General features: G+C 36.7%; 1 long non-coding RNA gene across 2 annotated transcripts in view; it reads right to left on the bottom strand.

The window, feature by feature from the left end:
• Positions 1-4511: 4511 nt before the first annotated feature.
• Positions 4512-26852, bottom strand: part of LOC147916853 (uncharacterized) — a 52452-nt gene continuing 30111 nt past the window's right edge. For both annotated transcript variants that reach the window (XR_015552569.1, XR_015552570.1), the window contains exons 2-4: positions 26613-26703; positions 22338-22427; positions 4512-5305 (exon numbers count right to left, since the gene is read on the bottom strand). This is a non-coding gene — a long non-coding RNA (uncharacterized LOC147916853). The remainder of the gene's footprint in view (positions 5306-22337; positions 22428-26612; positions 26704-26852) is intronic.

Here is a 26852-nt window from a genome sequence, read left to right on the forward strand (position 1 = left end):
GTCAACAAGGAAATAGTGGTATTAAATGAAAAACTAGACCATATGGACTTAATAGATATATATAGAACACTCCATCCAAAAACAGCAGAAGACACCTTCTTCTCAAGTGCACGTGAAACATTCTCAAGGATAGACCACATGTTGGGAGACAAGGCAAGCCTCAATAAATTTAAGAAGATTGAAATGACATTAAGCATCTTTTCTGACCATAATGCTACGAAACTAGAAATCAACTATAAGAAAAAAGCTGGGAAAGTGACAAATATTTGGAGACTAAACAACATGCTACTGAACAACTAAGGGATCAATGAAGAAATTAAATGAGAAATCAAAAAATATCTGGAGATAAATGAAAATGAAAATACACCATACCAACTCATATGGGATGCAGGAAAAGTGATCCTAAGATGGAAATTCATAGCAATACGGGCCCACTTGAACAAGAAAAATCTCAAATAAACAATCTTAAACTACACCTAACAGAACTAGAAAAAGAAGAACAAACAAAGCCCACGGTCAGCAGAAGGATGGAAATAATAAAAATTAGAGCAGAAATACATGAAATAGAAACCAGAAAAACAGTAGAAACGATCAATGAAACTAAGAGCTAGTTCTTTGAGAAGATAAAGAATATTGACAAACCCTTAGCGAGACTCACTAAGAAAAAAGAGAGAATACTCAAATAAATAAAATTAGAAATGAAGAGGAGAAATTACAATGGATACTACAGAAATACAAAGGATTATAAGACAATATTATGAAAAACTATATGCCAAAAAATTGGACAATCTAAAAGAAATGGATAAATTTTTAGACTCATGAAACCTCCCAAAACTGATTCAAGAAGAAATAGAGAATCGGAATAGATGAATCACAAGTAAAGAGAATGAAACAGTAATCAAAAACCTCCCAAAAAATAAAAGTCTGGGACCAGATGGCTTCTCTGGACCATTCTACCAAATATTCGAAGAAGATTTAATACCTATCCTTCTCAAACTCTTCCAAAAAATTAAGACAGAACACTACCTAACTCATTCTAAGAGGCCAAAACCACCCTGATCTCAAAGCCAGACAACAACAACACGAAGAAGGAAAATTATAGGCCAATATCACTGATGAACATTGATGCAAAAATCCTCAACAAAATATTGGCAAACCGAATACAGCAATACATTAAAAGGATCATACACCATGATCAAGTTGAATTTATACCAGGGATGCAGAGATTGTTCAACAATGGTATCAATCAATGTGATACATGACATGAGTGTATCAAAATGAGGAATAAGAATCACATGATCATCTCAATAGATGCAGAGAAAGCATTTGACAAGATCCAACATCCATTTATGACAAAATCTCTGAATAAAATGGGTATAGAAGGAAAGTATCTCAACATAATAAAGGCCATATATAACAAATCCACAGCCAACATCATACCCAATGGTGAAAAAGTGAAAGCCATCCCTCTGAGAACAGGAACAAGACAAGGGTGCCCACTCTCACCACTCTTATTTAACATAGTACTGGAAGTTTTGGTCAGAGCAATTAGGCAAGAAAAAGAAATAAAAGGTATCCAAATTGGCAAGGAAGTGAAACTCTCGCTGTTTGTAGATGACATGATTCTATATATAGAAAACCCTAAAGACCATCAGAAAACTATTAGAAATAATCAACAACTATAGCAAAGTGACAGGGTACAAAATCAACTTACAAAAATCAGTCACATATCTACATCCCAATAACGAACTAACAGAAAGAGAACTCAAGAATATAATCCTATTTACAATTGCAACAAAAAGAATAAAATGTCTAGGAACAAATTTCACCAAGGAGGTGAAAGACCTACATACTGAAAACTATAAGACATTATTGAAAGAAATCGATGCTGACATAAAGAAATGGCATGATAGTCCATGCACATGAATGGGAAGAATAAACATAGTTAAAATGTCCATACTACCTAAAGCAATCTACAGATTCAATACAATCCCAATCAGAATACCAAGACATTGTTCATGGAAATAGAACAAAGAATACTAAAATTCATATGGGGCAACAAAAGATCCTGAATAGCTAAAGGAATCCTGAGAAAAAAGAACAAAGCTGGAGGCATCACATTCCCTGATTTGAAAATATACTACAAATCTATAGTAATCAAAACAGCATGGTACTGGTACAAAAACAGACACACAGATCAATGGAACAGAATTGAAAGCCCAGAAATAAACCCACACATCTATGGACAGCTAATCTTTGACAAAGGAGCCAAGAACATACAATGGAGAAAGGCAAGTCTCTTCAATAAATGATGTTGGGAAAACTGGACATCCACATGCAAAAGAATGAAATGAGACCATTTTCTTTTGCTGTACACAAAAATTAATTCAAAATGGATTAAAGACTTGAAGACATGAGACCATAAAACTCCTAGAAGAAAACATTGGCAGTACACTCTTTGGCAGCAGTCTTAGATGCATCTTTTTCATTACCCTCTCTACTCAGGCAAAGGAAACAAAAGAAAAAATAAACAAATGGGACTGCATCATAGTAAAGAGCTTCTGCAAGGCAAAGGAAAACAGGAACAAAACGAAATGACAACCCACCAACTGGGAGAATATATTTGCAAATCATAGATCCAACAGGGGTTAATCTCCAAAATATATAAAGAACTCATACATCTCAGCAACAAAAAAACAAACAAACCAATCAAAAAATGAGCAGAGCATATGAACAGACATTTTTCCAAATAAGATATACAGATGGCTAATAGGCACAATGAAAAGATGTTCAACATCAATAGTCACTAGGGACACACAAATCAAAACTACAATGTGATATCACCTTACACCTGTTAGAATGGCTATAATTACCAAGATAAAAAATAAAAAATGTTGGAGGGGATGTGGAGAAAAGGGAAACCTCATTTACTACTGCTGGGAATGAAAACTGGTGCAGTTTTCCATAGTGCAGCCACTATGGAAAATAGTACAGAGATTTCTCAAAAAATTAAAAATAGAAATATCATATGACCCAGCTATCCCACTACTGGGTATTTATCCAAAGAACTTGAAATCAACAATTCAAAGAGACTTATGCACCCCTACGTTCACTGCAGTGTTATTCACAATAGCCAAGAAAATGGAAGCAACCCAAGTGCCCACCAACTGACGAATGGATAAAGAAGATGTGGTATGTATATATACACAGTGGAACACTACTCAGCCATAAAAAGAGAGAAAATTGTCCCATTTGCAACAACATGGATGGAGCTTGAGGGCATTAAGTCAAGCAAAATAAGCCAGACAAAGACAAACACCACGTGATTTCACTCATATGTGGAAGATAAACAAACACACAGACAAAGAGAACAGATTACTGGTTACCAGAGGGGAAGGGGATTGGGGGTGGGCAAAAGGGTAAAGGAGCACATATATATGGTGACTGACAAATAATAACATACAACTAAAATTTCACAATGTTATAAACTATTATGACCTCAATAAAATAATAAAAAATAATTAAAAACAGAACTAACATATCTAGCAATTCCATTTCTGAGTATTTATATGAAGAAAAGGAAAACACTAACTCAAAAAGATCTGAACCCCTATGTTCTTTGCAACATTATTTACAATAGCTAAGATACGGAAACAACCTAAATGTCCATTGATGGATGAATGGATAAAGAAATTGTGGATATATATACAACGGAATATTATTCAGCTATAAAAAATCTTGTCATTTGTGACAACATGGATGGACCCCAGGGGCATTATGCTAAGCGAAATAAGTCAGACAGAGAAAGATAAATACTATATGATCTCTCTTATATGTGGAATCTAAAATTAATCAATTAATTAAAAACTCCAACCTCATAGATACAGAGTACAGATTGGTCATTGCCAGAGGCGGGAGTTGGAGAGTAGGAGAAATGGGTGAACTGCTTTTGTTTTGTTTTGTTTTTCAGTTTAAATGAATTTAAAAAGAAAAAGAAAAGAGCCCCACAGCAAAGATGGAGGAGGTCCAGCCAGACCTCCAGCCAAGAGAGGCTTTTATGGGCAGGCAACTACCCCACTTTCCCCAACTGTATTAGGACTCACCATCATCAGATTTCAACGTGACCCTCTTGACAGCAACAGTCAACAGTCAACATTTGTTATTTTGCTATTTCCTTCTTTTAATTCCAAGACAGGAAACATCCATTCAGTGTGTGACTGGAGACTGTTGAAGCACCATAATAGCTAATTAACTGAACATTTACTGTGTGAAGGTGCTTTGTATGTCTCTCCTCCATTTAATCTTCACATTCTTTGAGGTAAGTTTCATGACAAGGAAATTGAAGTGCAGTGAGGTTAAGTTATGCCCCCTGGTCACATACACAGATGGCAAGTGGTGTAGCTGGGACTTGAACTCAGACCGTGTGGGCCATACTCTTGTCTACTGAGGCTACTGAAATGGGGCATTTGACCAAGGGACTCTATCCGATCAGCCCCACCCACATACCTCTGTCTAGGAACTTTGGCTTCTTTCTTCCAATAGCCATTCCTCTCTGAAATGCAGGACATTGCAATCTCAGCCATTATAAATAATTCTGTTTATTTAGTGTGGGACATAAAGGTCAGGTGTGAATGCTTTAATGCCTCCTACCACTGTTTGTATCTCCCCTCGCTAAGTGATTGCCATCTGGAAATCAACTTCTTCCCTCCAGCAGGATCTGTGACCAGGCAACAGCTTGCAGAGGAGCAGGATTCTGCAGGACAGTAGGGATGGTAATGACTTCCCAGCCAGACGGCACCTAGTGCTAGTTAAATCGACTGGAAATGCGGACGGTATTGACAGGGTGGGGAGTCTCACGGTGTCTCAGGACCTTGAAGGAGGCGATACTCACTCTGGTCTGAGAGTGACAGACAGGAGACCCTAGGGCCAGCCATAATTTTCATTGGCTCCTCATGGCACAAACAAGTAGTGACACCACTGTAATCCTAGCTCTTTAATGGAGAGAATTAAACTAGATCAGCATTTCTCAGAGTGTGAGGGGTCTGCATCGTGGCTTTAGAAGGTATGGATGGTCCCCAGCTTACGATGGTTCGATTTAATATTTTGACTATGATGGTGCAAAGGTGATATGCATAGAAACCATGTTTTGAATTTCGAATTTTGATCTTTTCCTGGCTAGCAATTTAACATGGCTTTGCCCTTGTTTTTTATAACTACCTTCTGTGATTGACAAGGAGGGTTTCCATTTCTGGAAGTGATGTAGAGTTTCAGAAGTCAGAGAGCAGTCTGCAAGCCAGCAGCATGCCTGGGGAGAAAAAAATCTATTAAAATGTTGACTGCAGGAAAATGATGGATGATGGATAGATGGATAGACAGACAGACAGATAATAGATATAGGTACAGATATCCATATAACAGACCTACGTATAGCTAGACCTATATCTAGATATCCGTATAACAGTACATGAAGTATAATATTTTTATTCTTGAAAGGTGGCAAAAAAGAAAGAACTAAATCTGGAGTTAATAACTTACATGCTGTGCTTAACTATACTCCAAGTATTTTGCAGAGTCCATTGCTTCTACATTCAGCTAATTTTCACACCCCTCAGGTCAGAAATTGAACTCTATTTAAGGAAAAATAGTAGTAGGAAGATAAACGAACTTCCCAGCTACCCAAGGCTTTACTAGTCCATGGCCTTCTGGAATTACTAGATAACTGTTAGGACCTCATGGCATTAGATTAATAGGGATAGCATAAGCTCGGCTCCAGAGATACAGACTAAAGCTAACAAAATGGATGAAAGAGTGCCCAAATATATTTAAAGAGCAAGATCCTCTTGAGAAAAAATATGAAGCTACTTAATAGTTAGAAATGCACGTCTTATTTTAAAGTTAGAATTAAAAGCAGTGAAAGAAGATCTTATACAATAACTCAAAACAGAAAATTTGCGGGATAATATACTGGAAAAAATTTGAACATAAATAAATCAACACCTCTGCAGGAAGAATTCACAAAGCATTTACGATTATTTTTGAGCTTTTGTAGTGAACTGTAAACTAGAAGAACACTGAAAATGGAGAGGTTGACATGGGAGAGGACTAATGGAGTTGAAAGAAACTTTTTCCTATTAGCTTGCCTCCTCACAGTGAGAAGCCAAAAATGTTGGAACTGAGTCAATGCTAGAATCAGAGAAATAGGTTCAAAGAAGCCTCTTCAACACCTCTCCTGGTATCTTTTCCCTGATGTCCATGTTTTCCAAAAATAACATTCATAGCATTGTTTCTCCACTGTGGAATAAGCTTATGATCTTTCTTCATGGGAACAGTTTTTGATGGGGAGTCTAGGGATGGTGAGCTGTCCTAGGGGTGGTCTCTTCTGTAGCTGAATTGGTGAATTCATTATGGTTCTTGAACCTATAATGTTTATCAAGGGTCCTTTGTGACAATGGTAATGGCCTTAAAGAAATCTAGCAGGCATATAACTCCACAATTTTTTCCCTACTTCAAACCTAAATAGGAGTGGACAATAGCTTATTGGGGTCAAATGCTTTTCTCCTAACTCCCTAATATTTTAGATTCTGGTTGTTACTAAATATTAATATACCAGTTAGCCAGAATAGATGAAAAAGAGTTATCCTGCAGTGTTCACAGTTCATGTGCTAGTTAGAATATATCTTATGGGCAATAAACTTTATGTAGCCAAATAGAATTCTGGGGAAAATATGGTGACCATATTTTAAAGAACTAGTATGCCTTTTTTATAGGTATGAGGAGGGTCCTATTGGAGCAATTATTTATTTCAAGACATAAATTCTGAAAAATAATAGCTACATGGACCAACAGCTAAGAGTAAACGGGATGAAATGAATAAAGAGCAAAATGTATGCTGACTCTGATGAAAATAACGTCTGAGCAATGAGAGCAGTTAAAAAAGTTAGTCTTTATTTTTGAATGAGTTGATTAAAAGCCTGTCACGTGAGGCAGTGAAGGGGACTTTTAGAGGATGCTGCATAGGGAATAGCCTAGGCTCTTCAGTATTGATGGAGTAAGGGAATCATATGTTACATAATTTTCTTTCCAAATATAAGGGATACAAAAAGTCTTGATAAATCTTAAGCTCTAAAAAGTTCCTATGGGACTATAACTCCTGTAATCAAGGTTTGGAAAGGAAATGATAAGAGATTTAACTTATGTGCAAGACAATGGTGCTAATACTGACAACAATTTATGGATCTAATATGCTTTCCTTTTTCCAAACCAATTAGACTTACATTATCCCATCTAATGATCACTAAAACTTTGTGTCACCAGGATGACTATGTTGGCATAATTATCGTCTCGGTTACCTAGACTAAGAAATCTAAGCACAGAGAGATTATGTAATTTACATGATCCTAAACCTTTGCCTTTTAGCTGTGCTCTTTTCTTGCGATACCATGCTGCTCTTTCTTTGTTTTTTCTGTTTAAGAAAATCTCATGAGATTGCCATGTTGCTGTTTGAATCAGGCAAATTAGAAATTAGTTTCATAATTCTCTTGCTTTTGACCTATTCCTTAGGGACACTTTTTTATTAATAAAAGGTAAATGTGGAGTTTCATGACCGTTCAAACATTTTTTTTTAATTGGGAACTATAACATAAAGACAAAAACCTGAGTAGAAATACATTGGTTAATGTGTATTTTGAAAATATCTTTGAAATTCTATCTACCTCTTTTAAAGGATTTATTTTTAACAGTGTTTATAATAAAAGTGATAGATGTGAAAATTTTAATCAAAATGAGTGTGAAACAAAAAAAAAATTTATTTCCCATTCCCCCATCTTTTTATCTGCTACTCTCTTGAGGTAACCAAAGTTATTCACTTCTGTGAAGTTTTCTAGAATATTTTTATGTACATGTAAACATATACAGAAATATTCACTGATATGAACTATGATGTCTATTTAATACCCAGTTATATAAAGAGAGGGTTTTATATCACGCATATTTTGGCACTTTGCTTTTATTTATTTTTTTATTGCAGTAACATTGGTTTATAACATTATATAAATTCTAGATATACATCATTATATTTCGATTTCCATGTAGATTACATCATGTTCGCCACCCAAAGACTAACTACAATCCATCACAGTACAATTGTGTCTAATCACTCCTTTTGCCCTGTTACCTCCCTCCTTCCACTCTGGTAACCACCAATCCAATCTCTGTCTCAATGTGTTTGTTTGTTGTTGTTGTTATCTTCTATTTATGAGTAAGAACATATGCTATTTGACTTTCTCCCTCTGACTTATTTTGCTTAGGATAATACCCTCCAGGTCCATCCATGTTGTCACACATGGCAAGATTTTATCCTTCTTCATCGCTGAGTAGTATTCCACTGTGCATATATACCACATCTTCTTTATCGATTCGTTCCTTGATGGGCATCTAGGTTGCTTTCAAGTCTTGGCTATTGTGAATAATGCTTCAATGAACACAGGGGTGCATGTATCTTTTCGCATTGGTGTTTTCATGTTCTTTGGATAAATACCCAGCAGTGGAATAGCTGGTTCATATGGAAGATCTATTCTTCATTTTTTGAGGATCTCCATACTGTTTTCCATAGTGGCTGCATCAGTTTGCACTCCCACCAGCAGTGTATGAGAATTCCCTTTTCTCCACATCTTCTTCAACACTTGTTATTTCCTGTCTTGTTAATTATAGCCATTCTGATGGGTGTGAGGTGATATCTCATTATGGTTTTGATTTACATTTCCCTGATAATTAGCTATGTCAAACATCTTTTCATGTGCCTATTGGCCATCTGTATATCTTCCTTGGAGAAACGTCTGTTCAGATCTTTTGCCCATTTTTTAATTCTTAGTTTTTTTGTTGTTGAGATGTATGAGTTCTTTATATATTTTGGATATTAACCCCTTATCAGATATATGGTTTGCAAATATCTTCTCGCGATTGTTAGGTTGTCTTGCTGTTTTGTTGATGGTTTCCTATGCTGTGCAGAATCTTTTTAGTTTGATGTAGTCCAATTTGTTTATTTTTTCTATTGTTTCTCTTGACCAGTCAGACATGGTACTTGAAAATAAGCTGTTAAGACTGATGTCAAAGAGCATACTGCCTATGTTTTCTTCTAGAAGTTTTATGGTTTCAGGTCTTACATTCAAGTCTTTAATCCATTTTGAGTTAATTTTTGTGTATGCTCTAAAATAATGGTCCACTTTCATTCTTGTGCATGTGGCTGTCCAGTTTTCCCAACACCATTTATTGAAGAGACTTTCCTTTCTCCATTGTATATTCTTGGCTCCTTTGTCAAAAATTAGCTGTCCATAGATGTGTGGGTTTATTTCTGGGCTCCAGTTCTGTTCTATTTATCTGTGTGTCTGTTTTTGTGCAAGTATCATGCTGTTTTGATTACTATAACTTTGTAGCATATTTTGAAATCAGAGAGTGTGATGCCTCCAGCTTTGTTCTTTTTTCTCAGGATTGCTTTGGCTATTTGGGGTCTTTTCTTGTACCATATAAATGTTAGGATTCTTTTTTCTATTTCTGTGAAAAATGTCATTGGAGCTTTGTGAGGGATTGCACTGAATCAGTAGATTGCTTTGGGAAGTATGGACCTTTTAACTATGTTAATTCTTCCAATCCAAGAGCATTAAATATCTTTCCATTTCTTTATGTCTTCTTCAATTACTTTCAACAATGTTTTATAGTTTTCAGTGTACAGGTCTTTCCCCTCTTTGGTTAAATTTATTCCTAGGAATTTTATTCTTTTTGCTGTCACTGTAAATGGGATTATATTCTTAATTTCTCTTTCTGCTACTTCATTGTTAGTGTATAGGAATGCAACTGATTTTCACATGTTGATTTTGTATCCTGCAACTTTACCATATTCATTTATTATTTATAAAAGTCTTTTGGTGGATTCTTTAGGGTTTTCTATATATAAAATCATGTCATCTGCAAATAGTGACAGTTTCACTTCTTCCTTTCCAATTTGGATCCCTTTTATTTCTTTTTCTTACCTGATTGCTCTGGATAGGACTTCCAATACCATGTTAAATAGGAGTGGTGAAAGTGGGCATTCTTATCTGGTTCCTATTCTTAGAGGGATAGCTTTCAGTTTTTCTTCATTGAGAACGATATTAGCTGTGGGTTTGTCATATATATGGCCTTTATTATGTTTAGGTGCTTTCCTTCTAAACCCATTTTATTCAGAGTTTTTATCACAAATAGATGCTGTATCTTGTCAAATGCTTTCTCTGCATCTATTGAAATGATCATGTGATTTTTTTATTCTTCATTTTGTTAATGTGGTGTATCATGTTGATTGATTTGTGGATTTTGAACCATCCCTGCATCCCTCGAATAAATCCCACTTGATCATGTTGTATAATTTTTTTAATGTACTGTTGTATTCGATTTGCTAGTATTTTGTTGAGGATTTTTGCGTTGATGTTCATCAGTGATATTGGCCTGTAATTTTCTTTTTTTTGTGTTGTCCTTGTCTGGTTTTGGTGTCAGGGTATTGTTGGCTTCATAGAATGAGTTAGGAAGCTTCCCCTCCTCTTCAATTTTTGGGAAGAATTTGAGAAGGATAGGTATTAAGTCTTCTTTGAATGTTTGGTGGAATTCACCAGGGAAGCTGTCTGGTCATAGACTTTTATTTTAGGGGAGGTTTTTGATTACTGCTTCGATCTCCTTTCTAGTGATTGGTCTGTTCAAATTCTCTATTTCTTCTTGATTCAGTTTTGGAAGGTTGTATGATTCTAAGAACTTATAAATTTCTTATAGACTATCCAATTTGTTGGCATATAGCTTTTCATAGTATTCTCTTATAATCTTTTTTATTTCTGAAATTACATTGTAATTTCTCCTCTTTCATTTCAGATTTTATTTAAGCCTTGTCTCATTTTTTATTTGTGAGTCTAGCTAAAGGTTTGTCAATTTTGTCTATGTTTTCAAAGAACCAGATCTTAGTTTCATTGATTTTTTCCTTTTTTTTTTTTAAGTCTCTATTTCATTTATTTCTGCTCTGATTTTTATTATTTCCTTCCTTCTCTTGATTTTGGGCTTTGTTTGTTCTTCTTTTTCCACTTCCTTTAGGTGCACTGTTAGATTGTTTATTTGAGATTTTCCTTGTTTGTTGAGGTAGGCCTTTATTGCTGTAAACTTCCCTCTTAGAACTGTGTTTGCTGTATCCCATAAATTTTAGCATGTTGTATTTTCATTTTCATTTGTCTCCAGGTATTTTTTGATTTCTCCTTTGATTTCTATATTGACCCAGTTGTTGTTCAGTAGTATTTTATTTAATCTTCTTGTATTTGTGCCTTTTCAGATTTTCTTTCTGTAGTTGATTTCTAATTTCATACTTTTGTGGTCAGAAAAGATGCTTGGTATTATTTCAATCTTCTTAAATTTATTGAGACTTGTTTTGTGGCCTAATATGTGATCTATCCTGGAGAACGTTCTATGTGCATTTGAAAAGAATGTGTCTTCTGTGGTTTTTGGATGGAATGTTCTGTATATATCTACTAAATCCATCTGGTCTAATGTGTCATTTAAGATTAATGTTTCCTCATTGATATTCTGTTTGGATGATCTACCTGTTGGTGTAAGTGGAGTGTCCAAGACCCCTACTATTATTGTGTTACTGTCTATTTCTCCTTTTATGTTTGTTAGTAATTGCTTTATATATTTAGGTGTGCCTATGTTGGGTGAATAGATATTACAAGTGTTATATCCTTTTGTTGAATTGTTCACTTTATCATTATGTAGTGCCCTTCTCTGTCTCTTGTTACAGGTTTCATTTTAAAGTCTATTTTGTCTGAGATAAGTATTGCTACCCCAGCTTTCTTTTCTTTGCCATTTGCATGGAGTAACTTTTCCTATCCCTTCACTTTCAGTTTGTGAGTGTTTTTAGGTCTAAAGTGTTTCTCTGGAATGCAGCATATATATAGGTCTTGTTTTTTTTTTTTATCCAATCGGCAGCTGTATGCCTTTTGATTGGAACATTTAGTCCATTGACATTTAAAGTAGCTATTGATAAGAATGTACTTATTGCCATTTTCTTACTTTTTTCTGGATGTTTTAGTAATTCTTCTCTGTTCCTTTCTTGTTGTCTTGCTCTCATCCGTTATGGTTAGATGGCTTTCTTTAGTACTGCTTGGGCTCCTTTCTCTTAGTTTTTTGTGTATTTATTATAGGTTTCTGGTTTGTGATTACCATGAGCTTCATAAATAATAACCTACACTTATAGCCATCTATATTAAGTTGATGGTCTCTTTAATTTGATCTCTTGATAAAAGCTCTACTGTTTTACTCCCCTCCTCCTATTTTTTATGTTTTTGATACCAAATCTAATCTCTTTTGTGTGTGTGTGTATCCATTACACTCTTATCATGGAATTATATAATTTTAGTACTTTTGTCTTTTGACCTGCATATAAGCTTCATAGGTAGTTGTTCTGCTACCTTTACTGTATATTGGCCTTTACCAGTGATTTTATTGTTTTTATTTGATAATTTTCTTATTCCTATTCGTGGTCTTCTCTTTTCCACTTAAATAAGTCCCTTTAGCATTTCTTGTAAGGTTGGTTTCTTGGTGATAAACTCCTTTAATTTTTGCTTGTCTGGGAAACTCTTTATCTCTCCTTCCACTCTGAATGATCACCTTGCTGGGTAGAGTATTCTTGGCTGTAGATTTTTTTCCTTTCAGCACTTTAAATACATCATACCACTCCCTTCTAGCCTGTAAGGCTTCTGCTGTGAAGTCAGCTGATAGCCTTACGGGTTTTCCTTTGTATGTAACTTATTGCCTTTCTCTTGCAGCTTTTAGGATTCTCTCTTTATCTTTAATTCTCAACATTTTAATTATAATGTGTCTTGATGTGGGTCTCTTTGGCTTTATGTTGTTTGGTGCTCTCTGTGCTTCCTGTACCTTGATGTCTATTTCCTTCCCTAGGTTAGGAAAGCTTTCAGTTATTATTTCTTCAAATGGATTCTCTACTCCTTTGTCTCTCTCTTCTCTTTCTGGGACACCTATAACACAGATGTTAGTGCACTTGATGTTGTCCCAGAGGTCCCTTAGACTGTCCTCATTCTTTTTAATTCCTTTTTCTTTTATCTGTTTAGCTTGGGTGATTTGCTCCAGTCTTTTGTCCAGCTCACTGATCTATTCTTCTGTATCATCTACTCTGCTATTGAGCTATGTAGTGAATTTTTCATTTCCAGTGTTGTATTTTTCATTTCTGATTCATTCTTTTTTATATTTTCCAATTCTTTGTTGACGTTCTCACTGAGTTCATCCATTCCTCTCCCAAGATCAGTGAGCATCCTTATGACTATTAGTTTGTACTCTTTGTCAGGTAGATTGTTTATCTCTGTTTCATTTAGTTCTTTTTCTGTGATTTTGTCCTCTTCCCTTACTTGGAACATATTCCTTTGTCTCCTCATTTTGCCTCTTTCTCTGTGCTTATATCTGTGTATTAGGTAGGTCAGCTACATCTCCTGATCTTGGAGAGGTGGCCTTATGTAGGAGAGGCCTTATGAGGCCCAATAGTGTGCTTTCCTCTAGTCACCAGATCCAAACGCTCCAGCCTGTGTGGGCTATGTGTATTCTTCTGTTGTGGCAGGGTTGCTTTTGCTGCAGGTTCCTGGGGAGGCTAGGCTGTCCCCCTGGCTGGCTGGTCGTAATGCTCAGCTGCGTGTGGCTGCTATGGTCCCTTCAGTCACTTTATCAGGCATGGGGAGCCCTAGCACAGTTGGCTGCAAGATCTAATAGCATATTCCTGTTGCAGTTTTTATGTTAATGAATAGGTCCCCAGTGTGGCCTGTTGCTAAGCTCAGGGGCTTATAATTGTTGTAGGCCTCTGGCCTGCAAGGCTATTGTCAGCTCTTTCAGGATTGCAGCTGAGTCAGGCTGGACCCAGGCATGGGAGCACCTGATTGTTTCAGGCTTTGGAGGATAGTGCTGATCCTCTATGTGGCTGTTTGAGAAGCACAAGTCTGCTGCAAGACCCAGTCACCCCACTACAGAGTCCCCACACACTCCACAAACACAGGCCTACCCCTTGCACATGCCCTGCCCTGCAGAAGCAGACCCACTCACCTGCCTGCAGAGAGTCCAGGCACCCTGCCTATGTAGGCCCACAAGTGGTCCCAGGGTTGCTGTTGGGTGGGGCCAGTCCCTATGGTGGGCTGCCTGCTTTGGCTGAGCTAGATTAAATAGATGCTCTAGTGGGTGGGGCACACTCTGGGCTAACAGGCCAGGGGAAGAACTCCAATGGCATCTGCCAGCATCTGTGGTCTGTGTCAGCACTACTGAACTAGATTACAATAATGGCTGCCACCAATGTCTCAGTCCCTTGGAAGGTGGCCCCAGCCTGCAGAGGTCTCACCTTGCAGTGAGATGTGCCCAGAGCCTATCAAGTGAGTCTCTTTTCACCAAAGGACTGTGCACCTTTCTGGTTATGTTAATTTTCTTTCTGAAATGGGTGAATTTGTATGTGCGCTCTTTAAGAGCAGGCTTTTTTTCCCCCTTATGTCTGATAGCTTTTCTGGGTATATTCCCTGTTGTTGTTAATAATCAGCAAAGCCAGATATTATGACGCTTGTCTTGGTTGTGCTGAGTTCAAAAGCTGCTTCTTGTGGTAAAGTTCCCTGGCTCAGATCCTCCACTCCACCAGGGAAGGCTTCATACTATAGGATTCCTCCCAGCTGGCCATGAAGTGCCATGGCTGGAAGGTGGCATTTTTCTCTCCAGAAAGGAATTTCCACCTCTTCCACCTAAGTCAGCATTGTCCCTTGTTGTGGGAGTTTTTTTTTTCATCTAGCTTTCAGTTTTCTCTCAGGGTAATTGTTCCAAGAGTACTTGTAAATTTGTTGTGTTCGTGGGGGGAGGTGAGTTCAGAGTCTGCCTATGCCACCATCTTGACACTGGATCTGATTTTGTTTAATTCAATGTAATCCACTTACTTTTTTTGTGCAGGGTTATTGAAGTTAATGGAGTAAATCTCTTCACATGATATTTCTATTAGGAATGATTTCCAGTGGGCTCCATTGCAGTAATCTTCAAAGTATTTGTGTCCCAGCTCTAAATTGTCTTTAATTATAGAGTACTTTGCAGGTCACAGAACTTTTTCACATCCTTTATCATATCTTAATTTACTTATTTGTTCTTTCAATTATATTTGTGTATTGATTGCTTGGGATCTCTGGGGAATTTTGTTTGTTTATTGTGATAAATTACAAATGAGACAGATGCAGCCCCTGTCTTCATTGAGCTCACATTTTGACTTGCAAACTTAACATTTACTTTTCCCATACTACACAACTCCTGAATGAACTGTTTTTTAAAATGCATTCTGTATTTCCTTCCGTGTCTGGTTTTCTTGTTGAAGTTTTCTCTGCTTAGAATATCTTTCTCAATCCTTGCATGCGAAATTCTTATCTATCCTCAAGGGTCAAGATTAACCCTCTTTTGGAATTCCTTCCTGGTTTTACCAGCTGGAAATATGTTCTCCCTCCTGTGAACTCAAATATGGCAAATATATACACCTCTATTTTGACATTTTAATTTTTCTACCTTGTATAATGATGGTAAGAGTTTATTTCCAACTTGCTTATTATATTGTGTGCATCTTAAAGGCAGGAAATTTATCTTATTAATCTTTGTACCTCATTTCCCCCATTCTACTGTGCCTGAGATAGTATTAGAAAATTAATGAATTTTCAAAAATATTCTTGAAATATGGATCTTATAAAACACTTGTCAACATATGATGAGAACAGAAGAAAAAAGAACCAGGAACGCTGTATACACACAATAAAGTATCATCTTATTCATTCTCTTGGCATTACTATTTGATTGGTCTTGAATTTATCACTTTTCTTACTGGAAAAATTTTTAAAAAATGAATTTTTGCTGCATAGCAAGATGTGGAACTCAAAGGGAAGGATCTTTTGTATGGTGGTACTCTTCATGCTTTCTGGTTTTCTGTTTTTGTAGTTTTTAAAATTTAGGTTAAATTCACACAACATAAAATTAACCATTTTAAAGTGAGCAATTAAGTAGCATTTAGTACACTCGCCAAGTGGGGTAACCAAAACCTCTATGTATATCCAAAACATTTTCATCACTTTAAAATAAAACTCTGTACCTATTAAGCAATTACTAACCATTTCCCTTTTCTCCCAGCCCCTTGTAATCACCAATCTCCCTTCTGTCTCTATGGATTTATTTATTCTGGATATTTCAAATAAATAAAATCATATAAAATGTGAACTTTTTTGTCTGGTTTATTTCACTTTGCTTAATGTTTACAAGGATTATACATGCTGCAGTATGCGACAGTACTTCATCCTTTTCTATGGGTATAATATTCCATTATATTTATATACCACAATTTACAGTTGTGCACTGCATAAGGACATTCCGTCAATGACAGACTGCATATATGACAGTGGCCCCATAAGACTAGCCCCATATAGTCTTGGTGTGTAGTAGTCTATACTATCTAAGTTTGTGTAAGTACGCTCTATGATGCTTGTACAACAATGAAATCACCTAATGATGCATTTCTCAGAACATATCCCTGTCGTTAAGTGACATATGACTGTGATTGTCCATTGGTCTGATGATGGACATTTGGGTTGTTTCTACCTTTTGGCTATGGTGGACAGTGCTGCAATGAACATTGGTACACAAGAATTTGTTTGAATACCTGTTTTTAATTCTTTTCAGTATATACCTAGGAGTAGAATTGCTGGGCCATATGCTAAGTCCATGTTTAATTTTTGAGGAACTGCTACGGTCTGAATGTTTGTGTTCCCTTAAAATTCATATGTTGAAACTTGACCACTAAGGAGATGGTATAAGAATTAGAGCCATTGGGAAGTGAGTGGGTCCTAAGAACTGAGCCATCAAGAATGAGACTAATGTCCTTATAAAAGAGCACCAAGAGAGCTCCCTTGCCCCTCTGCCATTTGATGTCTGGCTCTCACCAGACACTGAATCTGCCACTGCCTTGATCTTGCACTTTCCAAGCTCTAGAACTGCAAGAAATAGATGTTTGTTGTTTATAAGCCACCCAGTTTATGGTAGTTTTGTTATAGCAGCCCAAATGGACTAAGAAAGGAAGCTTGAAAATATTTTCCATGGTTGCTCAATAATTTTACCATTAACAGTAGGAAGATACCCATTTCTCCACATCCTCACCAACATTTATATTCCATTTTTATAATATTTTAATTAATTAACTAGTTAATTACACATCTAGTGAAGTGGTATCCCAATGTGGTTTTGCTTTGCATTTTTCTAGTGGATAATGGTGCTGGAAGATTAAATGAGCTGAGAAGATGTCTCATCTTCACCCTATTTTAATGGAGACAGGAGTATGGAATTTGAGTCCAATTAAAGACAAGGTAGGGGCTGGCTGGGCAGCATAGAAGTTAAGTTCGCGTGCCCTACTTCAGCGGCCTGGGGTTTGCTGATTCGGATCCTGAGTGCAGACTTACGCATTGCTTATCAAGCCACGCTGAGGTGGCATACCACAGAGAGCAACCAGAAGGATGTACAACTATGACATACAACTATGTACTGGGGCTTTGGGGAGAAAAAAAGGAGGAAGATTGGCAATAGATGTTAGCTCAGGGCCAGTCTTCCTCAAAAAAAAAAAAAAAAGGACAAGGTAAAGACTCTAGGCTTTCTACCACAAGTCCAGAAGAGATGCCCATTAGATATAAATCTTGAACTAAGGGAAAAGCTAAATTGAAACAGGTGCATCCTAGCAATGTATAAATCTAAGCCTCCAATATTTAAAATATCAGTCAATAATTTAATTAATTACCTGCAAGAATAAAAGTCAACACTATTCAAAGGAAGACTTTCTACAATGTATCCTCCATAATATTCAACATAAAATATGATTAATAGATATGCAAGGAAACAGAAGATGTAGCCCACAGGAGAATAATGAGTACGTAGAAACAGAACAGGATATATCCCAATTGTTATAGCTAGCAGGCAGGTTCTGATCTGCCCTTAGTAGGGATGACCAGACATTTGAATTTGAAAATGGCCTCCGGGGAATTTTGGTTCACCACCTCTGTATGGGAACCACTGATGTATAGTGACACTTGTTATATTCAGGAATGCTAGTTTTTCACTTCACTATTCTAGGCTTCCATTTGGAACTCTTCATGGTCTTTGATATACTCTCTTAGTAGTTTCTGAACTTCACCTTCAAGGTTCTGTTTATGTTTTCATTTTTGTCTGAGTGTCCAGTTCAGTTCTCTCCTCTGAATCCACATTGAATGGTATGATCCCAGACTCTAGTCACCTGTTCACAGAGGTCACATGTCTTCAAGCTGGTCTCTTTCTAGTCCATGGTATAAAAAAGAACTCTATCTTCCAAACTTTTATAGCTTCCCAGTGGACTTCAGACAACATTTAATAAAAGGTCAACAAATGGTGACCAGAGAGATTGAGGACAAATTTATTATTAAAAAAGAGGCCCCAGGAGATTTATGGCCTGAAGTTAAATCTTGGGACCAGAGAAATTTCTAGTGACTTTTGTGATCTCTTGAACATTTAGTGGGGAAAGGGCAGAGGCAGATACCTGCTGACTTGGTAAACTGCTTAATTTTCTGCCTTCATTCACTTATTCAGCATTTAATGTACACAAAACATTGGTAGCTCCCAAAATGATAAAAAGTAAATAAGAAGTAAATGCTGCTCTTCAGAAGCTTATAATAAAGATCACAAACACAAAGGATTCTTTTTTTTAAATGCAATAATTAATTTAGCAGAAAGCATTTGAGGCCATTTTAGTTCCCTCTTTTAGTTGTAAGGAACAGATAGCCACTCAGGCCTTTTCATTTATATGACTATCTTACACATCAAAAGACAGTAGCCACAGTGCAACCAAACCCCATGGAAACTATAACTAACAAAAACTGACAAACCACTAGGAACTGAAGCAGAGAGAAATGAGTAGGGCAGGAGATGAGGCTAGGGCAGAGGGTAAGCACAGACAGGTCACATGGTGTGCTCTTGGCCATAGTGAGGATTATATACTATTCTGAATATATCATACTGTATGTTTTTATTGTGGGGGAATTTCTTCATCCCCAAATAAATCAGGTTATTTCCTCTTGGTGCCTAGTGTACGATACAAAGGCTAATGTATAAGGTCTAGTGTAAGATGGGCCTTACCTTCCCCTGACAACCCTGTGGATTGACTTTGAATGCTTATCTCTGTGAATGGCAGCAAAGTGAGAAAAGGGATTTCCTCTATTGTTCACCACACAGCTGTGTTGCTCTGTTAATCTCAAGGAAGAACACAGTGATCCAGAGGAGAGACGTATCTACAGGTTTTCATTAACCAAAACTTACTTACTGAGTCCTACTATATAAAAAGAGATGACAATATGATCACTCCCTTCAAAATATGAGTGTTGTTACTAAAATTGGCAGTCAACTTCCCACCAATCACGCTAGATCTAGTACAGAGTCATAAAAATATTGTACATTTGGTTACCTTTTGATAGACCAATTAAGGGTAAAACATTAGAAAGTTAGTTTACCCCAAACCAACCCACAATATACTGGCCCTTACCTCATTTCATCTTGCTCCAGGACAGCCTCACTTGCATGATCCCCGTATCTCCCTCGCACTCTCTCAACCAAACAATTAACTTAAATTATCTATTTTGTATTCTCTTATCTAAGGCCAAAGTTTGTTTCCCAAGAGCACTTTTTTCTCCCTCTTTTCCAAGGCTAGAATTATCCAAGTTTTTTCTTATTTCTTTTTCTTCCTCCTCAGAAAAGTTGATACTTGTGTAGAGTTGCTACGTTTTCTCCTGAATATATTTTCTTCTTCTGAGTAAAGAGAGAAACTCTAAAATCAGGGATTTAGGTTTCCAGGAGGGCCAGGGATTCCATAATAATATCAAGTATATAAATACCTATTTATGCTATTTTTAAAAATAACAGGACAATGTCTAGGAGAGCAGTCAGTTACTACAAAATGTACAATACGTTACATCTATCTATCCATTCTATCCATCTGTTTAATAGATATTCTACTATTAATAGATATTTTACTATTCTATCACTTTAATAGAGTTTTGAGGCCATTTTAGTTCCCTCTTTTAGTTGTAAGGAACAGATAGCCACTCAGGCCTTTTCATTTATATGACTATCTTACACATCAAAAGACAGTAGTCACAGTGCAGCCAAACCCCATGGAAACTATAACTAACAAAAACTGACAAACCACTAGGAACTGAAGCAGAGAGAAATGAGTAGGGCAGGAGATGAGGCTAGGGCAGAGGGTAAGCACAGACAGGTCACATGGTGTGCTCTTGGCCATAGTGAGGGTTATGATAAATAATCCCCAGTCTAGGTGCTGGCAACATGAAGAACACACAGTGTTGAGCTGATTTACTTCATATTCTGCTCATGTGTTATACAATATAATATTAACAAGGAAATAATTACACTACATAAAATGCATCAGTAATTATTCCTCTAAGTGTAAATTCATTTACAACCCTGTTAATGAGCCAATTAGAGGACAATTATGTGTGATGTTGATACTAACTACAATAATAGAAACAAAAAGTCTCATAGATAGGAAAAATCAGTTATAGACCCCAGTAATTAAAGAAGGATTAACTTAGAAGCTGAAGTCTCATATGAGTTTCAAAGTATGATTAATAATTTGACAAATGGAGGGGAAGTGGGATGTCCTCCCACGTGGGACAAAGATGAGAATCAATAACACCTTTCCCAGTGTCAAGGCCAATTTTCACCTTTAGTTAACTTATGCTATGGACTGAATTGTGTCCACCCAAAATTTATACATTGAAGCCCTAACCCCCAATGTGATGCCATTCAGAAATGGGGCCTTTGGGAGGCAATTAGGTTTAGGTGAGGTTATGAGGGTGTGGCCCTCCTCACAGGATTAGTGGTTTTATAAGAGAAACCAGGGGCCAAGTTTGGTCTCTTTCTCTTTCATATGAGGACACAGTGAAAAGGTGGCCTTCTGCAAGCCAGGAAGAGAGGCTTTACCAGAACCTGACCATGCTGGTGATCTTATATTGGACTGCAACCTCCAGAACTGTGAGAAAAAAATTCTGTCAGTTAAGCCACTCAGTCTACAGTATTTTGCTATGGCAGCTCAGGCTGACTAATATAACTTACATATGTAATCACGACTTGCCCCACAGAGCAGGACCAGCTTGAGGGTATCAGCTCTTGTTTTAGAACCTGCCCATGCATTATAATAGCAATATTAAACAAGATATTCATTTGTTTTTTTTACTTTTGAATGAAATACCTGGAAAAATCATCTTGTTTAGTGAACAACCAACACCATATTTGATGTTTTCCTTTCACTCCTCACTGACATATACATACACACAAATTTCTTGATTTATAATGCCTTCTAGATTATAACATTTGGAGCTCAGAATCATTAATGGCTTTCAGTTGCTTAGAAGATAAAATCAGTTCTCATGTTGATGTTCAGTACTCTTCACAATTTCAAAATATTTTTCTAAGTCCATCATCTATTAATCTCTTATAGAACTCCAACAAGAACATGAAACTTATCTTACATGTAACTATATATAATAGAGAAGAACAGTGCTTCTGAGATGTCCATATAGTTTCCTGATTTCCTAACTTCGCTCTCATTTGGGTTGAAGCCATGTGACCAGCTCTGGACAGCAGACTGTGAGCAAAAATGGCATATAAATTCTAGACCAAGATAGTTAACAACTGGTATGGATTGAGTTTCCAGTGTCAAATATAATGAGCCTGGAAGTTGCTACTCTGTCCTAACAAGTGAAAAATTGAATAGACTGAAAAATCAATAACATTTTGGATCCATAAGAGAGGGGAGGACACAGGGCAAACCGCCGCCCCAAGATTGGAAAGATAGGTGAATACAGGGACTCTTGGCTTACCAGAGCAGGGACTCACAGGCAGAAACCACCATGAGAATGGGTGCAGGGGTAGAAAACCTGAGCTGTAATTGATGAATTGCTGGAGCCTCAGTGCAGACACTGTGAGGTTAAAACTGTGGAGTTAAAAACTCCAGGGAATCTAGTCAGGTTCGGGGGTGGCGAGCACAATATTGTGAGATTTACCTTCAGCAGCTCGACCGGATTTCCACAGTAAATATCAGAGAAAAATCCCTTCTGGCTTCCATCAGGCGGAGGGTAAAAGGGACCATTTTGAAATAGATGAAAGTCAGTTTTCCCCTGTCCTCAGGGGAAAGTAGTTAACCAGAGCCTAACCTGCGGGGATATTATCAGAACCCAACTTACCTTGGGAAATGAAGTACCCAATTCCAGCCTTCTTCCATGTGGGAGAAGGAAAATATCCAACTCCAGTCCATTCTAACCATCCTATCCCACCTAAGAAGAGAGAAAAAAATATGAGAAACACTTGTGAAGTTCAAGTCCAGAGGCATAAGGTAGGTAAAACTGATGCACTTTCTCCATATTTCTCTTTCCCAATGTGGTGAACATGGAGGACACATGTTCCAGATGGCATAACCACAAGATGGGGGAGGGATATTTAACCTGCATTTAGACTTTACATGAGTGACAAATAAAAGTTTATTGTGTTAAGCCATTGGTATTGTTGAGTTTTTCTGTTATAGCAGTTAACAATATTTACCTTGCCTGTGAAAATTCAAGATTCTTCAATCTGGAGTGAGTACCTCTCTGCCTCTAGTAAGATTACTTATTCTTCAAAGTCCAAAATCAATCTCACAAGCCTTGGAAGTCTTCCTAACCTTGTCATATCAGAGGGCAGGACTGATCTGTTTTCCTTCTCATAATCAATTGCATTTCCTGTCTGCAAAACCTACTTGGCATTTATACTTAGTCAATAGCCTAGATTATAGCCAGATAACTATTTACTTCTTAGAATGTGTATGTTGCCTTTCTCCCCAGTACGTTATAAGCAGATGTTTTTCTCAGATAATTTTTTAATAAGACATATTTCTTTCTAAAGTTATCTTTATTGTATAAGTACCTTTATTGTAGTCTAATTAAAGTAAATTGAAATTGATGCAAGAAAGTGTGCTAAATGGTTATAAATAACAATAGCCATTGCTTTTCCTCAGTGTGATTTAGTGGAAATTTAAATGGTAAACTAGTGATTGTCTCTAGGGAAAAATGAATATTCAGAGTTGTACTCAAGATTAGTAAAATAAACGACACATCCCATTAATCAGGGATATCTGAGAGTGTGGGTGGGCAATCTCATACTCTCATTGTAGGTGTGAAAACATTTTCCCTATAAACAGTCTGCCCAGGGTTGTAGTAACAACAAGATAACTCCCAAAATTAGTTCTACGTCGTCTCCTCAAATGCTACTCTGTAATTATTCCACGTGCACTGCCAAAGGCTATGTAGAGAACAGGATTATCCAGAATCCTAGAGTAAGTTTGTTTTTTAAGTTATAATAATAGATGAACAGTTTTTGAATTACTAGCATTAAAATGAATTATTTGCCCTAGATTCAAATTTGGGAATACTAAATCCCTTTGAACATATCAGTTTCTATGTATGAGATCAGTGTGTTTTGCTCTCAGTCTCACCTGGCTTTTTATGCTTATTGAGCTGATTATTTTTTAAAATCTTCTCTTTTGAATAGATCAGAAGTCTCATAGCTGACCCAACAGGGAGCCTCCCTATCTGGTCCTGCACATAGAAAGCCAGTTGAGGAGGAAGAGGGTTGCTTCTTTATAGATCTGTGAGGTCACCTCTGGAGTTTAAGCCTTTGAGTATCAACTAATGTCTTACTTCTACCCATTACATTTTGTTATTGCTATAACGAAGCAGACAGAACACCCATGGAATTCTATGACAGCCTTCCCAAGGTGACTTGGTCTGATGCTGATCAATAAGGAGCCTCACCCAGAGAATATTTGAAAACGTGAACCCTTTCCCTAACTGAATGGTAGAAACTAAGTTAACTGGAGGCTCTCTTTGTTTTATTCCCTTGCTCTGAGAGGTCAAATATGTTTGAAATGTACTAGGAGACTAAACTGTGCAAAGAGACCCTGAGCTAGTGCTTTCATAGAGTGGCTAATCATCATCATGGCCAATGGGAATTTTGTAAATTGGCTTTTCAGAAAACAAGGACTGTCTGGACTGAGTTGCCAACAACTCTAGGGCAATTGCAGTTCCTTCTGGTACATATTCTAGTATACACATGTTATCATACATCAACCCAACAATCAATCAGTCAATCAATAAACAAATTTCCCTTTTTGAATTCCCAGGCTTATGAGTAATTAATCCACCAAAAAAAAAATCACCAGGGTATTGTAATAATGTTATTCACCATTGAGAATAATTTTGACATTGTGAATCAATTATGAGGGATTTTAAACTAAAATGCTGGATCCTAGTCATGAACCCAGATGATAACTTTGCCATGAAACTCTAAATGTATTTCCATTTAAGCAAATCAGTGTTAAATAAGACTGAAGATTGTTTTAAAATGGGCTAATGATTATTCCAAGATATGTTCTTAAGCATTTATAATTCTTTATTCAATTTAAGGTGACCCTAGATTTCTTGATTTCTATGGCTTCCATGGAGTGGTTCCAGGGAGAGTTTTATGTTTCAGTATATACCTAAATCCCCTTCTTTGTTATGTTACCCTTTCAGGGCCCTATGGTTTTTCCCTTGAAAGAGAGAAGTCTTTTGAACTGAGTGGTTGCCCTTAACTTTTAGGATGGCAGCAAAATTGTCTCAAAAGTGTTGATTCAGATCTTTTTGCCTTTTAGCTTTTGGTTGGATGAACGAAAAAATGTACCAGTTAAATCAGGGAGGTTCCTGTTGCTGCAGCTATCAAATGATCCAAAGTCCCAATTAAAAAATGTCCCATAGAACCATCTCCCATCTTGTAATATTTGTTTTCCCAGCAATAATTTTTCCTTCTTCCAAGGCTACATCTAGAATTTTCTGTGGCAAATTGATCACAAAATTTATCATCTACATTGGGACACTTTTGTAAATTTACTGGGCCCTGTTAAGAATTATACCAAGAAAGCAGGTGTAAACTGAGATTGTTGTGATGACCAGGACATAAATCACCGTAAGCTCTGGAGTAGAATCCCTCTTCCCTTGTCCTTCCTAACCTTTAATCTGCAGTTGCCCTGGTTCTGTTTCATCCTTACCTTGGTTTGTTTACTTTTCTTTCAACTAAAGTAACCTGAGATATATCTCCTTCCTGTTATCTTCATGAAAGTGAACTAATGAGACTGTTCAAACTTTTTTCAAAAATTTATGACCATTCACTTGTTTATTCAGTTAAATATTAAAAGCTTTGTCATTTAATTTTGCCAGTGATCGTGGATCCAATTCTGAACAAGTTCAATCCCTGCCTTAAGGTACTAATGAGGCAGGTGAAAAAAAAAAAAAGAACAAAATTCCATGAGATAAGTGACAAGAGAGGCAAAAATAATATACCACAGAAATTGAGAGGAAAACAACTAGTCTCAATTGCAGAGGCCAAGGATGGCTTCCTAGAGAAGACGACTTCTACAGAAGTGAAGGTGAGTAAGAACTGGCCAGAGAGGACATTCTAAACAATAAAAACAAATATTCTATATTCAAGTTTTAAAGTTACTAAGGCTGCAGATAGCAAAGCTACTTTTGCGATTTTCTCCAGTAATTATGTCAGTTTCAGTTAGGAAAATCTTTCTAATAACCTATTGGATTCCTTCCTGATATCAGGTGGTGCTATTACATATTAGGATAATAACCCTGTAGTTAATTCTAAGAAAAAGAATTGATCAGAATGTGTATCACAATCTTTATGCAAAAGATTGATCAAAATGACTTGGATATTTTTCTCCTAAATTGTAGGCTATACTCTTCCAAATGAAGGCAAAATACTAAAACCAAACAAACAAATCAAAAAACCCTCTGTTTTGTCTTCATGATGATGATGAAAACGATGATAACTGAGTCAGTTTATCTGCAGTGGTTAAGTGTGACAGCACTGGAAACAGGCTGTCTGGGTTTGAAACCTAATTCTATCTCTTACTAGCTCTTTAGGTTTACCAAGTTAATTAAGGCCTGCCCTCCTCAGTTTCCTTATGTATAAAATGGGAAATGAAAATAGCTTCTTTATATTGTAGTAGTGAGGATTAAATGAGTTAATACCTTAAAGACTTTAGAAACTGTACCTCTTACATATTAATAAATAAATTAACAGTTATGAGGAGTGATATCAAATTATTTAATAAGCATTGTGGTGAACTTCAGCCTGTATCATTAATTTATTAACAATGGTGATGATGATGACAGTACAAATTACTGAGTGACTTCTATTACTAAATACTGTTGGAAAATGTCTGATATTGAATTTCCCTATAATCAGACCCTAAGAAAAGGACTTGGGTAAAACCATTTTATTTGGGAGATGATCAAGGGATGGATAAGAGAAAGTGATACAGAGAAGGGAAAAAGGCCAATTACATGTGTTAATGAGTGGTTACCACTCTAAGCTCAGTCCTGCTTGGGACCTCTGAGAAGCTTAGTTGGACACATCTCAGAGTTGTCCCCAGTACCTACCTAGAATTTGGAGGCTGGAGCATGTATCCACCGACTCCTACTCAACAGTGGTTAAAAGTTGCCTTCAGGAGCATTATACTTCCCCGCAATTCTGCAATGCAAGATAGCAACATTATTGAATTGGACTCAACTGAGGTTAACAGCATATCCAATTTATCCAGAATGTCCAAGAAACAAAATATTTTATCACAAAGTAGAGGAGGTATACAAAGAATATCTTGAAACTCAAGCAATTCCAAG

This window comes from Ceratotherium simum, chromosome 6, assembly GCF_057802395.1.
Source record: "Ceratotherium simum simum isolate JZ-2026a chromosome 6, ASM5780239v1, whole genome shotgun sequence".
Classification (NCBI taxonomy): Eukaryota; Metazoa; Chordata; class Mammalia; order Perissodactyla; family Rhinocerotidae; genus Ceratotherium; species Ceratotherium simum.